The sequence below is a fragment of the Echinops telfairi genome, unplaced genomic scaffold, assembly GCF_000313985.2.
Source record: "Echinops telfairi isolate 266 unplaced genomic scaffold, ASM31398v2 ScPeMD7_18;HRSCAF=68, whole genome shotgun sequence".
Classification (NCBI taxonomy): domain Eukaryota; kingdom Metazoa; phylum Chordata; class Mammalia; order Afrosoricida; family Tenrecidae; genus Echinops; species Echinops telfairi.
In genome coordinates, this window is record NW_022103915.1 from 84624945 (window position 1) to 84636422 (window position 11478).

The window sequence follows — 11478 nt, forward strand, 5'->3', positions numbered from 1 at the left end:
CGGGCGCCCGCCGAGGGGCGGGGCTTGCAGGCTCCGGCTCCGCGAGTCCTCCTTTTTGCACACACACGAATACAAAGAGCCATACGACCTTCGGGTATCCTTTTCCATTTTTTCCCCTGCTTAATCTTGTGTGTGTGTTCAAATGTAAAGGGGAAAAAAGAAAAACAGAGATCTGTGGCAGTGTCGGGGTGAGGAAACTGTTGCTAAGGGGAATGTGCTCTCGCCCCCGTTTCTTTCTCTGTCGTCTCTCTTCCTCTCTCTTTTTCCTGGTCATGGTTTTCAAATATACCAAGAAGTTGAGACGCGCGATGGCCGTGTACAATTGTTTCCCGTCAAATGTATAGAGTTTTTTTTTTCCCTTTAAGCTATCCCATTTTGAGAACTGGTAAATTTTTGTGGTTGAGGGATTTTTAAAATGCAGCTGTTTGGAAAGTAGTTTTTCTTTTTTTTGAAAGTGGGGTGAAGGGATAATGTAAATTTTTTTGCCACGGGCAGCGTTGTCTCCGAAATGAAAGAGGTTTGCGGCTCCTTCACAAAGCTGTTTGGGTGCGTTTTACACCCCCTCCTTCAGAACCAAAACCAAGCGGCTTGCGTGTGGCCGCTGCCCAAGGCCAATAGGTTAAAAACATTAGGATTTTATAATCGAGACACTTACTTCCCTGGGGAGGGGGAAAAAGCCTTTTCGGTCTTCCTGTGCCTTGCACGCGCATCCTCACAAGGACATTTCTGTTTGTGTTTTTTGAAGCCAGTGCTTTGGAAAGGGTTAGCTTGGGGTTTTGTTCTTTGTGTGTATGTACAGTATGTGTATATGTGCCGTAGCAGATTTTGGTCTTATGTGTGTGCAAAGTAATAGGATGTGATTTTGATGTGTTCCCAAATGTGATCCAAACAGGATTTCGTGTCTGAAGGACAGGCTTATACGAGACCCTATGCTTCGCAGACCGACACTTCTGTTCTGTGTGCATATTTTGTTTTCTGCTCCTCCTCTAAAGGATCTGATTAGTGAATAATTAAATAATTGCCAGGGAGTATATGGTCCATGTGGCAATTGAGAGTGGGCAAGTTATTGAGTCTGTGGTTCAAAGCATTCTTTAGTGATTGTTTTGCATAAGTGGTTTTACTTTTTAATGTCTCACGTTCTTAAATGTACAGCTGTGTATATTTTGGCCTTTATGTGTGGTTAGTGTGTCCTGAATGAAAATTCTCTCGACTTAACAGAATAGGCGTTTGCAGGTTGGGGTTTGTTTGCAAAGCTTCAGAGCTGGCAACTTATCAAGAAAACAAACCAGTCAAGGCCTGTTCTCAAAAACCGCTCACGTGGGTGGTGATGGGGGTCAAAGGGGAGCTGAGGACTCAGAGGCAAAGTAGTGGGAGACGGGTGACAGGCATTTTGACTATCGGGTTGCATTTTGGGGATGAAAAGCATTTTTCCCACGTGTCTCGGTGGAGGACACCAGGCAGCCTCCTGTGTCACACGAGGGGTATCCCCCTGCCTGCTGCTCCAGACCCTCATTGGGAACACGGATGAACACGGATGTGTGTTCCCGGCTGGCAGGGCACAATGTCAGTGCCAGTCAGATCAATGCTTACTGCTTCACCTCTGAGGTGGGTCATTTCACAAGTTTAGATCCCGATTAACTTGAAATCTAGTCAGAGCCTAGTCACTGTGTAATGACGGTGGTGATGAGAATTTCAAAGGGGGTTTACCCCAGTTATTTCCTTCCTCACGGCAGGTCCCTGCGAATATAGATTTTTTAACCTCACTTTTTACCCTTCTCAGAAAAGAGGAGCGCTCCACCCGAGCGGAATGCATCCTAAGCCCTTGACTTTCTGGGTTATTTGATTTTGGGATCAAATTATCCACTTTCCCTGCTCGGAGGTGCTTTCCAAGCGAGGGTTTCCTCGCACGAATCTACCGTTGGCTTAGCCTCCCTACACTGGCTTGGCTTTCTTGGGAATCCGCGGGATCCCTCGAGACGCCAAACTTTGAGAACTGCCTCTTTGCCGGTGATGTCTGGAAGACCTGTCACCAAGGCCAGCAGGAACCAAACCCCTCCGCCACCGAGTGAGTGGACCCGGCCTGTGCCCGCGGTACTTAGAACATGTACACAAGGCTTTGTGAGCATCGGGGGACAAAGGCTGGTAAACAAAAAAGCCAAGATGGCGTCTGAAGGCCTTGAAAATGCCTCACAGCCGTGTCCCGCCCTGAAGAGGCCCCGCCCCTCCCTTGCTTATTGAGTGACTGAAATTCAGCCAATAGCATCCTTGGCTTTTCTAGCCTGTCGCCCAGGAGCCAATCACCGGGAGCTAGAGAGCCGTGGGCGGGGTAGGGGCGGTGCCTTTCCGAGTGCGCGCGCAGGCCTAGTACACGGGCGGGCGTCGCGGGCTCCCTCGGCCATTCGCCAGCACGCTTCCGCTTCGCCGGGTCCGCGGGCGCGGCTGCGCGGGGCACACACGCAGGGACGCCGCGCGGGCTTCCCAAGCCACTCTTCGCCTCAGTTCTTGAGGTCCTAGGAGGAGCTCTGTGGGCTAGCTAACCCTCGGTCGGTTCGGGGAGGAAGATGTAAAGATTCACAAGCGCGGGAAGCCACCGGGCGCTTCCTACTCCGCCCCCTATCGGAATCGATGGCGCCGAGTGCCCTCGGCCGCCTCTCGGGGCGCTCCGCTCCTGGCCCTCCCCCGGGCCCCCAGGACGCACCGTGGCCTGGCGGAGGGGTGGGTTGCGGTGTCCCCGCTGCCTCCCGGCCGAGCCCTGCGCTTCCGCGGCGGAGCTGTCCGCGCTCGGTGGCTTCGTCTCACCGCCCTTTGGGAAACGCTCCGGCGGTTCCTGGTGCCCACCTAGTCATCGCTGACTTTAAGATTTAACCCACGTTTACTGAGGGCTTGCTGGGCACATGATGAAGTTCTGGGAGCAAGGTTTTGATTTTCACCGGAAAAGCACCAAGAGCCCCTTTGTGTCAGGCACATACATGTGCTTAAATCTTAAATCAGAAATTTAATATTACCAAGGCGTTGTCGCTTCGCAAATGTGAACAAAAAGGACGATGCTACCCGCGGCTGAAAACGCACCTACATTTAGACAAGTACTTGGAGTTTTGGAATCTGTTTGTTGACGATCTCGTTTTGTCCGAGTCCACCGTTCCCTTTCTCCACCCAAAATGAGGATTTCGTTTTTGTTTCGTTTTTCAGATCCTTGGACCAATCACTCTTTCAAAATGTAGGCAAATAGCCTGTTCCGGTATTTGCTTACCCGGTCTTGTGTGATACTCATTCCTGGTAGAAACAGGTTTTGGGGAGAACCTAACTGGTGAGCCATTTTGTACCTTCACCCGCCTGCGCCTCAGCAGCTCTTGGTGGCCATTTTCCTTTTTTATTTCCTTAAAATGAAGATTCTGGCATGAATTGTCATGCTTCCAGTAATCGCATTTATAAAGAAGTCCATCACTGTCCTGACCCTGCCTGAGTGAGTTAAGGGCCCATTATGAAAACATGTATCATCTGAGTGATGACATATATCATACACATCTATTCAATAGTGCAAAAAGAAAAAAAGTTTTTATTTCCCATAGTTTGGAGGTGAACTCAGTCATGCAGAAAATGCAAACCCAGAATGGGAAGAAGCAAGCGAGGGAGCTGCCAAGAGTATGATATATTTAGTTCTAGCAAAAATACACGTGACTTGGGAGGAGAGGGAGAGTTAAGATTATGGACAGTCTCACCCTGAACTAAACTGCCTGTCTAAAGGAGATGAGTTTCTTTTCATCTAAGTATATTTAAGAAAAAAATTTAAAACTTACTGAAGAGTATATTCTGGGCTCATTTTCATATGAGCCTTTCAAATGAGACCAGTACTGAAACAAACACTGAACATGGAAAGCAAAGTTCAATGTCGATGGTCATATTGTGACTGGCAACTCTGAAGGCTGAAGATCAGGAAGTTGATGGCATTTTGCAAAAGACAAATGTATTATTCTATAATGGTCCATCAGAGTTTATATGTGTATGTATATATATATATATGTATATATTTCTCTTCAACAAAATATGAACTCTTGGCTTTAAAATAGACTAGCAATCTGGCATAGCAAAAGTTGACATGATTAATGGTATAGAGTAGACACTAGCTGGTAATTTACTCATGTTAACCCTTGCTTTGCCAAACATCCCATGGATTGCTTCCGGAATTATTAGAGATATTTGAGGGGGGCGGGTAAAATTTAAAAAGCAGATTAAAACTTGGTTATGTTAATCATGTTAGCAGAGATAAGTTGTCTGGAGAACCTTCTGGTAGGGATGGAGAAGAAGCAAAATTGTATTAAGATGGAAGAGAAGTAATTGTATTAAGCCTGAGATGTGTGTGTGGTACAAGAGATTGCTTTTACATGGCCTTTCTTAAGATGGTTTTGTAACTCCCACCAAATGGGGGGTAGGGGGGCATAACGCAGGTGAGGTATGCGTGGCTTATGAAGCTTGTTAAGGATGCACTTAAGGTGCTTGGGACCCTTGTGTGGGTGTGACTATGTATGACTTGTAAATGAGGATTGGTCAGTTTTACCATCCTACTAGGATTAAAGGAGCCTGATGTAGTGGCTTCACGTTGGGCTGTAAATCTGCATGGTTGGTAGTTCAAAACCACCAGCAGCTAGAAAGTAGACTTTCTACTCCCATACACAGTTACAAAGTCATGGAAACCCACAGGGATTCACTATGAGTCACCATTGACTTGAGGGCAGAGTTTGGGTTTTGTTTGTTTGCTGGGCTTAAAATGAACCATCCTGAAGGCAGAAAGGGGGAACCTCACTCACTATACTCAGGAAAAGAACTAGAAGTGGGCCTCCGGTCTCTGAGCCAAGAGCCTCCCGGACTCAGGAGCCAGAGAGGGAGGTGGAAAGTGGAAGACAGCAAGAGTTGGCAGTACAGCAGGAGGGAAACCAGCGCAAGATGGCAGGAACCAGTAAGACCCCAGTGAGATGGCTGTGGTGGGGCTATTGTCAACGTTGGGCCTAAGAGTTGTAACACTTACCCAAGAAAGTCCACAGCAGGGCCTCCCCAGTAGCAGAGGGGGAGAATTCTGAAGCTATCGCAGTCCATGAGCTCCTTCAGTGTTGTTCCTGTGACTCACAAGTTGATCCCGATACCAAGTGATGCCTGTTGTTTCCCTGATGAACCCCGTAATTGTGAGGATTGTGAGTTCTGTGCCACCATTGCAACGAATGATCAAAGCTAGCAGAAGGGAGGGCAGGCCGTGGGAGGGAGGCTTGGTGTCAGAACTGGGGAAAGGGCTGGAGGGCTGAGGTACGTGTCTGACTTCTGCCTCATGGGAATCCAAGTGGGGCCTTGGTCTTGATTCTCCTGCCTCCTTGTGAAGTCAGAGATAGATGTCACCACCACGCCGTTGTTTTCCAGATGGCAGGGATAGAAATGCAGAATTTAACAGGCTCAAACAACAGATAATACATCCATTCATGCCCTTGACATTGACGCTGTAATAGCTAGTTTACTTATTCTGAGGGGGGGAAATATCCCCAAAGTAAAAAGGGGCCTTTATAAATATACAGCTTTGTCTTCCTGTCTTCATTCCAGCCAGTCTTTGCCCTGCAGACATGTTCTTCACTGCAGCCTCGAGAGAAGGAGGAGCTGCTTGTTCACATTGGGAAGATCTTCGCTGGAAGAAAACTAACATCCTTCTCTAAGGTCTTCCATCTTTTATTCTCTTTCCATCTTTTATTCTTCGCTGACCTTTCCCTTTTTTTTTTTTACCTTCTGCTTTTTAAATACATTGTACATCGACACTTTCTGTGTCATGAAGATGTTTTAACCCTAAAGCCACTTCTGACTTATTTCATGTCTCCTTTGGCTAACTAAATTCCAAAAGACGTGGCTTTATGTCTTGTGTGTTTCTCACCAATCTACTGCATAATATTTCGTCTACCACAAAAAACGTCTCTCTGGTCATCGATAGCAATACCGTCGCAGACAAATAAAATGTCTTTCCTTAATTTACAACTTTTTAACCACCCTGCTGTACTTGTCACAGTTGATTAAGTCCACTTTTTCGACACTCTGTACTTTGGTTTCCATAACCACTGTTTTCCTCCTAAAGTTTCTCTTTTAATGAACCTTCTTCTTTGGTCTGGAACTATGGCTCTGCTGGAGGTCCAGTCCTTGGCCTTGTCTTTCTCTTCGCACTTATGTCTGGGCCAAGCTTATTCACACACTCCGTTTCAAGGATAACCCTTTATCCAAAGATTCCCAAATCTGTATTCCAGGACTGACCTTCCTCTTGCCCTCGGTTTTCAGTCCTAGTCAGTTGATCTCCGGATATTCCCCTTAAGAGTTCTTGCCGTCAGTTAATACACGCACGTCCTCTCTAATGCATGACCGCCCCTCCTTACGGCCTCATTGCTGTCGTTCTGTCAGGGTCCCCATCTTCTAACCCTCAGACTTACAATCTTGGAGTTGTCTTTCACCAATACCTCTATCCTTATTATATAAAGAAATCATGATTGCTTCCTCTAGGAAGTTGAAATCCTTCACGTCTCCATCCCTCATTCTCCTCGGCTCCTTCCTTATTAGTTAAAAGCATCTCAAATATCTTTAACCATTCCATGTTAGGAATCTAAAATAAACTATAGCTCACAGGCTAAATTGTAACCACTAGCCTTTTTTATTGGCCCATAAACCAAGAATTAACATTTACTTTCACACTTTAAAATGTAAATGTGTAATATTTTGTGACGTGTGAAAAGGATGTGACATTGAAATCCCAGTGCCCATAGGTCAAGCTTTACTGGAACCCAGCCACGAGCACTTGCCACGTAGTGCCTGTGCCGCTTTCGAGCCACAATGGCAGGATTGAGTAGTGAGGATAGAACCCCCCTGACCTGCAAAGCCAGCCATAAATTATTTACCGAAAAAGGTTGTTGACATCTGCTCTAAGAGTTTTCTTATCTTGGCTTTCAAGGTTCTCGGTCCACTTTGTTTGCCTGACTCTGATGAGCCCCTTTGCTCTGATCTCTTGACATGTACTCTGTGAATTCCTCTGATTTAAAAAAAAAAAAAGGCAACTAAACTTTTTACTCCTCTAACAATTCATCTTGCAGTAGCCCTGGTGGTGCAGTGGTTACGCACAGGGCTGCGGGCCCCAGGGAGCAGTGGGAATCATTTGCCACTCCGGCCGAGTGGGGCTTTCCTCTCCCGGGAAAGAGTCGCGTCTCGGAACCCCTGTTCCTATAGCATCACTATGAGTCTGAATCCACGATGACAGTGAGTTTGGCTTTTTGAGTTGAACAGTTCATCTTCCACATTACTCAAGAATAAGTCCGAAGCTCTTCTAAAAGAACACATCATCATGTGCATTTTTTCTGTGTTGATCTTAGCATTATGTTGAACCAACTCCAGAACTTTTCCGTCTGTATCATGTTTTTATATATGTGTGTGGGCTTCCTTCAGCCTGCATCGGATGGTCTGTTCTACAGTGAGCCCTTGGCCCTGTTCTGACTGATGAAACTGAACTTCTCCATCGTCTCTCTCCACAGATACAGTCTGTCTTACTCCTATGCATTCCGTTTGGCAAAGTCTACAGGTATAGTCACTGTCTGAGTTACCTAGTGCTGCTGTACAGAAATACGCAAGTGAAGGACTTTAACAAGCCGGGTTATTATGTCACAGTTTAGGAAGCTGGATGTCTGGATTCACCCACTTTCTCCCCGTGTCGCTCTGGATGGGGGTCCTTGTCTCCTTCAACATCTGTGGGCTCCATGCCCCTTGGAATCTCCCTGTGTCTTGGCATCACCCCGCCCTTTGCTCGAGGAGGCCTCATCACAGCGACCCCGGGTCCAAAGGACATGTGCTGCTCTCAGCTTTCTTCTTTCTTGGTCCTTCTAGGTCCTTCCTCTGCTTGTCTCTCTTGTATAATTAGGAAAATGAAAGGCAGTGATGCCGACCACACTGCAGGGTTGTGCCCTCAGGAAGGTGTTGCATCCCACCCTAATCCCCGTACCGTGGATTAGATGATCATATCATGATGCAACTGCCAAGCCACCGAGTAAAGTAGCCCCACTGGGTGGGGGTGGAGACACAACCCAATCCACAACAGTTGCCAGTTATGTTACTGAAAGGTATGAGGGAGCTTCCAAAATTTTGTGGAAAAATGAAATGAAAAGATGGAACCCCCCCCCCCTAATTTTTGCAGCTTGGTTGTTTCCCAGTAAAGGGGTTTTTGGTCTTGCAGAGGTCGATCACGTGATCTCGGAGTTGTTTTTCTTTTCCTTGAGGCTGTGTCTCCCTCCAGCTACCGATGCTTCGCCTCGACATGTTAAAAAACAAGGCTGTCACGTTGAGGGCTAAGGTGCACCTGACCTGAGCCATGCTGCCTTTAAATTGCCTTTGGTGTATGTGAAAACTGGGTAATGAGTGAGGAACATCATAGAAGACTTGAGGCATTTGGATTTTGGTGTTGGTGAAAAATACCGAACATGCCATGTACGACCAGAAAGTGAACAGCCCTGCCTAGGAAGGAGTACGGCCATGACGCGTCTTAGATGTGAGGACGGTGACACTTGGCACATCCTTCAGCCGTCTTGTCGGGAGGGACCAACTCCTGGAGAAGGATATCGGTCAGAGGGCAGGACCCTCGGCAAGAAGGAATGATACAGCGCCTGCAACCATGGACTTAAACACAGAGCAGCGGTGCAGCGGGGGCGAGGCCGTTTGTGCTGCTGTTGACTGGCTCTCTCTGAGTCAGAACCAACCTGTTTCCCGGAGGTGGGGTGGGGTGGTTTGCCCTCGCGCTCAGCTCCAGGAAGGCAGGCTAGTGGGTCTGTCCTGTAAAAGCAGCCGGGAGAGCTCTCGGGAGCAGTTGACTTCAAGCGCTCAAGAGTTGCTCTGAGCGCTAGTGGATTCGACAGCAACAGGTTCAGCTATAGTTTTTGATGTGTTTGTTTTAATCACTCGTCTGCATTTAAGTTGCTAATTGGGTTTTTATCACTTGATATATGACTTTTATTTGCCTGCAAACCCCAATTTTTTCCCCTGCCTTAGGGCTTCAGGTGGGAGACTATGGCTAGAAGTAGGGAATTTAGGGCTGCAGTGGTGTCCATGGAAACCAAAGAAGAGTCCCTTGCAGCCCCCCATGCTGCACTGCACTCTCCCAGGCTTTTAGTAGGCAGGCTAATTCAAGGACATCAATCTGTCGTCCTGAGTATGACGCTCTGAAATGGACATACGGTGATCATACACAAAGTGGGGGAACAAGGACAAAAGGTAATCTCACATGGGAATAAATATAACTCCAGCAGAGTGGAGTATTATCCTAAAGCCAGCTCATGCCACTCGCCGTTGTTGGGTGCTGTCGAGTCACAGCGACTGTGTACAAGAGAAAACACACCGCCGGCTGCGCGCCCCGCAGTCATGCCATGTGGAGCCCAGTGGGGGAGCCACTGCACCAGTCCGTCTGGTTTGACGGTCTTCCTCTGTGGGGCTGACCCTCCAGGACTGGGCCCTGAGACACCATCTGGCCATCTTGCTTCCACGCAGCACTGTGGTGTGCTTCTTCCCAGACAGGTTATGATAGTAAGTACTGCGTTAAAATACCTTTTCTCAGTTACCTTTCAAATTTGCACAATAGAGGGCTTGTGCCCAATACATCTTTGCAGATTTGAAAGTATTGTTGTTTAGTTTAAGTTGATACTAAATTTACAGGTGGAGGGGGGCGGGGGACATCTCCGAATGCTATTTCAAGCTGCTGCGTTTTTTCAGATCAGGGAATCTGGATAGCTGTGTCCAGGGTAGAATCACGAAAGGCTTCAGGGATAGTCGCCTCATGCAGATGCCAGCTGGGAAACTTGCATCCTGGAGGTGACTGACACACATGTATAAATAATCTTGACAAAAACACCCCAGAGTAGGATTGGCTGAGAATATGAAGCTCCAAGAAGTGCACTCTTTAGTCTAAATTCACAAACTCCTAAGTAGTGCAGCCAGGTGCGCATTGCATCTTTTCTATAACTCCCTGTTGCTGTTTTGGAAAGATGGCCTGAGAAAGACCATTGAAGGAGATGTGGAAGGGCTCAAGGCATGAGTAAGAAGGAGTGAGGGGGCGGGGGTGGGGGGGTGCGGTGCAAATCTCTTGTTACTCGGCGCCCTCAAGTCTGCTCTGGCGCAGAGCAGCCGCTGTGTCACAGCCAGGTCCTGCGCCATCCTTACACTGTTGCTGTGGTCAAGCTCCTAGTTGCAGCCAATGTGCCAACCCATCGCACTGAGGGCCTCCCTCCTCTCCTCTGGCTTTATCAAGCACGGTGTCCTTCACCAGCAATTGGTCTCTCCTGGGGACGTGTCACCATCCTCATGTCTAAGGAGCTGTTGCCCCAAGCGGATGCACATTGATTTCTAGTTGTCTAAATGCTGGGCCCAGTGGGCAAGCCTTTGTGGAGCTACAGTCCACTGCCCTCGGACGCACCTCTTCTGTAAGATTAAACACCTTGCATGATGCTGTTTAAAAAAGCTGAAGGAGCAAGCTCGGCCCTTATTTAGGAAGGAAACAGCTAGATAAATAATTCATCCATAAATTGACAGAGAATCGCTTAGTGCTTTCCTGTAACCTTTAGTTTTAATTTGGCTTTAACCTTTAGTTTTAGGTGTAGCTGTGCCTTCCAGTGACTCTAATGACAGGAAAGCTGTACACGGAGTTGAGTTAAGTTCTTGCGCGAAGTGAAAATTTGGCACAGATAAGCCGTTTCTTCGACATAAAGGGTAGAAAGAGCAAATTAAAGACTATTCTTTAATAACCAAATGTAATTAAAATGCATTGTCAGATTTACATTTTAGTTCCTCAGAGGCACTTATATCGCCTGTTACTGAAATGAGATTGCTGATTCAAAAAAGGCCATCTCAGTATACAGGAACATTTCCTCATCTCCTCTCCTTTTAATTGTGATGTTATAATTTATAAGATGTGATAGAAATTTATCTCTGAAGGAAATGGTAAACATAGTTAAGGTTTCATCACTTAGGAAGCCTCAGGCCGAAGGGCCTTTTGCTCCCCACCCCCCGCCCCTATAATCTCTCCTTTAGAAAAATGACAGTATTTATTAAGTTCCTTGGAGTGTTCTCAGTAGTACAAACCAGCCCCCAGCCCTTTCTGCCTTATTTTAAGTAGCTCAACTATAGTCAAAGGCATGACGGGGGAGTGAGGAGGGGAATGAGGAGCTGATATCAAGGGCTTAAGTAGAAACTAAATGTTTATAAAACAGTGATGGCAACATATGTACAAATATGCTTGATACAATTGATGTATGGGTTGTTATATAAGAGCTGTAAGAGCCCCCAATAAAATGATTGTTAAAAAAAGGGAAAGGCTGGTGGCGTGTAGGTACGTATGCCTTGGGCTGCTGCCCAGCGCTTTGTGTGAGAAAGCTGAGGTGTTGGGCATGGGGAACCCACAGGGACAGTTCTGCTCTGTCGTATGGGGTTGTTAAG

At 47.1% G+C, this 11478-nt stretch overlaps 1 protein-coding gene across 3 annotated transcripts in view; it reads left to right on the forward strand.

The window, feature by feature from the left end:
- Positions 1-82: 82 nt before the first annotated feature.
- Positions 83-11478, forward strand: part of CUNH14orf93 (chromosome unknown C14orf93 homolog) — a 25120-nt gene continuing 13724 nt past the window's right edge. Inside the window, exons 1-2 of one of the 3 annotated variants that reach the window (XM_045287609.1) lie at positions 3228-3307; positions 5584-9573. The gene's annotated coding sequence lies outside the window, so the exon portion shown is untranslated. Of the gene's footprint in view, positions 189-3227; positions 3308-5583; positions 9574-11478 lie in introns of those variants that run through there. The other 2 variants (XM_045287610.1, XM_004698472.2) reach the window with 2 other exon arrangements.